This window comes from Dermacentor silvarum, chromosome 3 (genome assembly GCF_013339745.2).
Source record: "Dermacentor silvarum isolate Dsil-2018 chromosome 3, BIME_Dsil_1.4, whole genome shotgun sequence".
Taxonomy (NCBI): Eukaryota; Metazoa; Arthropoda; class Arachnida; order Ixodida; family Ixodidae; genus Dermacentor; species Dermacentor silvarum.
In genome coordinates, this window is record NC_051156.1 from 866,879 (window position 1) to 872,878 (window position 6,000).

Genomic DNA, 6,000 nt, shown 5'->3' on the forward strand with positions numbered 1-6,000 from the left:
TGCTCTTTATATGTTCGATCGGTCACAATGAGCCGTGATATATGAACTCAGTATATTTTGCCCACTCAAACTAAAAGGCTTCTGTAAAACATATCTCATTGAACTATGCTACATTGGCCTCTTCTGTGTTAGTTGTTTTGTACTTCTACCTTTCCTGCCTGGGCCCAGATGGGCCTGCAGTATTTAGCAAATAAATAAACAGAATTAAGTGGCACTAGCAAGCTCGTAGGGATGGCAGTTTTATGCCCCCACAGTTTTTAAGTTCACAAAAGTGTAAACGGAAACCGTCGTGAGCAATGTAATGACCTAAAATTAAGCATTATATTCTTCATAGCTTGCATAAGAGTGTATGCCACAACAATTAATTTGTTCTGCGTACGTGCTTTGTGTCATGTTGGTCGCTCATGCACCTGTTACAGCGCGTGATATTTTGCAGCCACAGCCAGCAGAAGACGCACCTGAAAAGGCCTTTCTGAGGCATGAAGTATGGCGTTGCACAATTACAAACTGCAACCAAGAAGAAGATGAAGACTCTACGGCAATCCCATCAACAGCTTTTTCAAAAGGTTGCTCATCTCGAAAATGTCATAGAAGATTTATCTGACAATCGCATTCTATGAAATGAGGATTTCGCCGTATTGCAGAGTCTTGGTGGGGCAAAAAAAGACTTGCTCATGCGTCACCTGCCACATAAGTCTGGTGCCAGCAACGTCACCCGCTTACTCGCCAGAGCTCAGGCCATTTGCACTGACTTTGCATTTTTATTCCCCTAGAGCATACAGATATGAACGAGCTGTTTTCAACGCATGCCTCCCGCATCCAAAGACACTGTGTAAATGATATCAATCCATTGATAGGGCTGCTGACTTTTCAAAACAGGCAATGACTGCAGTGGCTATCAAGGTAAAGCACGGCTCTCCACATTATGCAATCTGGTTGTAGGATGAGATGGCCATTCAAAGAAGTAGTGTGGGATGGGAAAAGCTTCCATGGATATGTTGACATGGGCATTGATGTCAATGATGACAGCTTTCCAGTTGCCTAAGATGCATTTCTTTTAATGCTTCTTGCAATCAATGGCAGATGGAAGCTGCCGATTGGCTACTTTCTAATGCATGGCCTTGGTGATGAGCAGAGGCACAATTTGGTGCTGCAAGCTGCTAGCTTCACTCACGAAAAGGGTGCACACATTGCGAGTTTGACCTGCGATGGCGCTGCAGCGAATTTATCATTGCTGCACAGCCTTGGCCGCAAGATGGACCTGACTGAGCTGGATGCTTCTTTTCCACATCCAGTGACAAAAAAGCTTTTCTTTGCCATGTTGGATCCCTGTCACATGTTGAAGCTACAGCGGCACACCCTGTTTGATAAAAAGGCTATTGTGATACGAACAAACAGTTCATATTGTTGAAACACATTGATGAGCTGCATGAAATCCAGTACACAGAGGGCCTACATTTGGCAAACAAACTTAGACAAGCACATATTACCTGGAAAAACCAGCCCATGAAAGTCCCATTGTTCGCTCAAACGTTTAGTCAATCGGTAGCAGATGCTCTTAGTGACTGCAGAGCTCAAAAAAATTGAAAATTTTCTAATTCCCTGCCTACAGAAGAGTTTATCAGACATGTCAACAACGCATTTGATATTTTAAATTCTAGACATCCAAGGCAAGAAGAATAGAAAGGACCGCTGTGTCCTGAAAATGTGGCTCCTGTCACTGCGTATGTCAAAGAACTTATGGCCTACTTTTGCTCGCTTAGGGAGCCTGCAGCTGGTAACCTAATGACAGGGACCAACCAAAAGACAGGCTTCATTCGCTTTGTGGTGTGCTTAGACAACCGTCTATACAACCACTTGGTTACAGAAAATGTCCTATTGGCATATCTTCCGACTTCCAAGCTCAGTCAGGACCACCTTGAGTTACTTTTTTGCTGCATTAAAATCATTTGGGGGCTGCAATGACAACCCAACAGCAAAGCAGTTTGCAGCAGCATTGAAGCGTCTGATAGTTCGTAATGAGGTCAAGGACATTGATGGCGGAAATTGCTTTCTATTGGAACACATCGAAATTTTTTTTGTACGCTCCTCTGAAGAAACCATACTCCATCGATGTAATTAACCTCACTGCCCCTCAGAGAAGCCCTGAAGCCAGTGAACCACTCACAGAAGCAATTTTACAGGATCATGGTTACTCTGCTGACCCAGGCAGGGTGTCTGAGCTTGGGTGCCTGCGGCTCGCAGTACTGGAAGAATTGCTACACAAGTTTTCTCGTGGGTGAATTATGTTCATGATGGCCCACACAATTAATTCCTTTATCCATCAACTTCAGCTGTCCCACCAGGTTTTATGTTAAGGTATTTGTTTTTTGAGTTGCTTTGTAAAGTGCATATATTGTTCAAGAGCGTTGTATGCAGATGTCAAACTTTTATAGAGGGAAAATGTGATACCTTATTGTAAATTATGCAAGTACATGTTTGTTGTCTTGCTGAATGCTGTAGCTTGAATCGCCTGCATGCAAATTATGCTTAAGCAATTGTTCTGTTCAGCCCAAGCTAAACAGTGTGGACAATGACGGTAGGTTAGCTGGCCTACCTTTCACTAGAGCAAACTGTGTGATGACATGGACATGCTGTGAATGCTCTCAATGGATTATGTGTGAGCTAGGTATACGCTTGAGGATGACAATGTTTTTTTAATGTTTGTCCTGTATGTCTTTTACCTGACCTTTGTGAAAATTTGCCACTGCCACCTGGAATACCGTTGGCGTTACTATTTAAATTATTGATTGCGCTCACTCTGTTCACTTGCTTTACAATAGCCTTTTATGCTGCCAGATTGACTGTAACCCCAAATATTTGGTGTATACCACTCAATGAGTGTTTTAAATACCGTGAAATATTCATTTATTTGAGGTTCACAACATAATAGAGCCGTCGCGTCCTAATTTTGCGGTGTGTTGGCTCAGCTTCGACGGTGCTAACTTTTTTGTAGGTATGTGATACAACATAAGCTTTGTTGTACATTTTACTTGCAGCAAAATGCATTGTATTTTAATGTGGACATACTTACTTTGTGGGTGTGACCTCACATCAATTGTTTCAACTTGAACTTTGTGAACTACCACTCTTTTTTAAATTTCTGCATATGTATTGCTTACTTTGCTGACAAGCACAATCACCGAAGCCTTTCGATATTTGTGAGGACAGCGCAGATATAAATATTATACAATTATAGTCCTGTATTGAAGGCGTTGCATACAAGGCATTGTAAGCAAAACTGCAGCTACATTCAGGGACAGCTGATCCCATTGGCCAGTTTTATTAAAGGTATCAATACTACGTGTGATATAGTTTACTTTGTATAACGTTATTATACAAATGCCCTGTGGCATACAAGTATGCTAATACTTATACCGAAGAGCAGTGGCACAATAAGTTTTCCTACTTGCTGTTTATAATTTTCTTTTGTGTATTATCTTTGCAATGTACTTCATTTAATATATAAATGTGGCTTCCCTCTGTATTTGTGTGAAATCTTCTGGCTTCTATAGGTGCAATAAACACTGAATAAAGAATGAAACAATTACTGTTGTCATAAAAATGAGCTTTCCATAGTACAAGTACACCAGCAACACAATGAATCCACAAGTGCAAATTAATGCTGCCATTTTTCCCTTGCCGCTACGTATTCAGTTTTCATGCCGTTTCACACTAGCAGAGGAAGAAGGGTCCCCCTGGCAGTGTTTGATTCTAGGACATAATTATGATGTGGAGCTATACTCGCATTCGGAAACCGCAGAATAAACTCTAGATAATGCACAAATTCCGTCCATTTGTTTTATTATATAACGAAAATGCATCCCCGAGGCGCGTCTCAACAGCGTCGTCGCACCACACAATCTTGCAAAATAGTACACGTAAATCTGAATAAACGGCGATCACTTCGGCGTTTAGAATGCAGGCTAATGCTATTTATTTCTCTCAAAATGAAACACGCCCACCAGAGGCTTTTATTAAGCGAAAATGCGACAAAAAAGTGTCCTTCAAAACATCTCGTTTCTTCCTAGGTGCAAGATAGCGTGACAAAAATTATTTCTCTCAAATAAAACACGCACACCAGCCTTTTATTAAGCGAAAGTGCGACAAAAAAAAAGTGTCCCTCAAAACATCTCGTTTCTTTCTAGGTGCAAGACAGCGGGACGAAAAATTAGCAAGATAATGCGCACCACAGCTTAAGGTACACAACGGCTGATTTGACGAAACTTGAGTACGTAGGAAAAATAGACCACACTCGGGCGTCTGGACGGGTTTCGAGCTGCGAGCGCTGGCAACTCCACTAAACGCCGTGGTAAGCGCAAGTGACGCCTTGAAAATTTTCTGTCTTCATGAGTCAGACGCCCCTGTCTTGCTCCACGTTTCAAGGCATCGCATTTGAAGCGAAGAACGACGCGCGCAGTAGAAGAAAACCACCACCCGCATACGGGACTCCAAGCCTGTGATACAGTGTACTAAAAGTGTACTACTACAGTGTACCCCCTTCTAGTACACTGTACCTGTGACGGCAGGCGCCACTAAAAGTTACCGCGTACCAAACAATCACGAATGTTCCGGCAACCTTGTGGGCCTATTCCGCCCCAAAAGGCACCGCGCACGGGGCCCCTGAGAGAGGGAGGGGTGGCTTCAGAGGAGGTTGGCTTGCTGAGGCTAGCGGAATCACGTGACGCTCCCTCCTGGTATTTTTTACCTCCATGCCACCGGGTATTCGATCGGCGGCCGCGCACTGCCATTTTTCGTTGGCGGCGGCGGCGCCGGCGGCCTGGGAACCGAAACCACAAATTTAAACAGCTGTTGTGCTACATCCTTCATTGCTAAACTGATTGAAATTCTGGGATTTTTATAATAAGGGTGGAGAGGGCAGAATACAGAGGCGTTGAAAGTGAGAGAAACACAAAACGGTTTTGAAAATATTTTGCTTTTTAGCCGACACACTTGGAAAAACATTGAGCACGTATCTGAAGGCGCGTAAAGTGTGGTTGTATATTTCATCCCCCACGAATATGCCGAACCTTGCTTATTTTTTTGCGTCGTACTCGCAATTGTTTTCTGTTTTGCTATGCCTCGGTTTATGAGATATTGTTCCATTGAGCAAATAGTCAATGAATTCGTCTAGAATTGCTAAGCCAGCACCGACGCACGTGACACTCTCCAGATATGTTAATCTTGCTTCCACTTGTCCTGAATGCTTTATGTAAAAATAAATAAAAATAGAACAGAACTCTTCTATGAACATTTATTGTTGGGTTCAACTCTTAAGCAGTCAACCAATCACCAGATGCTATAACACACATTCCCGACTGGACAGTAGGTGAAACCACTTGTTCTGAATATTACTGAGCCTTTGCTTAAGTAACTTTTCTTATAACGGCATTTTTCCCTGAAGAAAAATGAGTCAAAGTACTTTTTTGTTTTTGCTTCAGGTGAATATTTTTTTCAGCTGAGATATGCTATTATGCGGTTCAAAACAAATTTGCTCAATTTGATAGGTCATCATCACCAGGTTGATTGAACCAAGTGAGGATTAGTAGAAATGCAGGCATTGCTCGGATGCACAATTACTTCAGGGGAAAAAAGTTTTTTTAACCTGCACGTCGAAACTGTTTTATAGTTCAGTGCAGCTATCGGTGTCGTTGCATTTGATTTTACATTTGAATGTTCAAAAGAAAGAGCACCATGTAGTAGACATGTAGAACTTTTTTTATTTAGGAAACGAACAAACTGGGAACAAAATGATTTGATCGAACAATTTCGTTCAGAGGCAAGATTTGCACAAAGACTGTAGTTATCATGAATACAAAAGAGCACCAACAACTGTCAAGCCGTCATTCCGACGTTCTCAGGCCGCTGTTGCCTCTCGTCGCTGTATATTTCGCTTTTCAAAGAGGAGTTTCGGAATTCCACGTTGCTCTGACTGGTGACGACACGCATGCCCAGACGCGC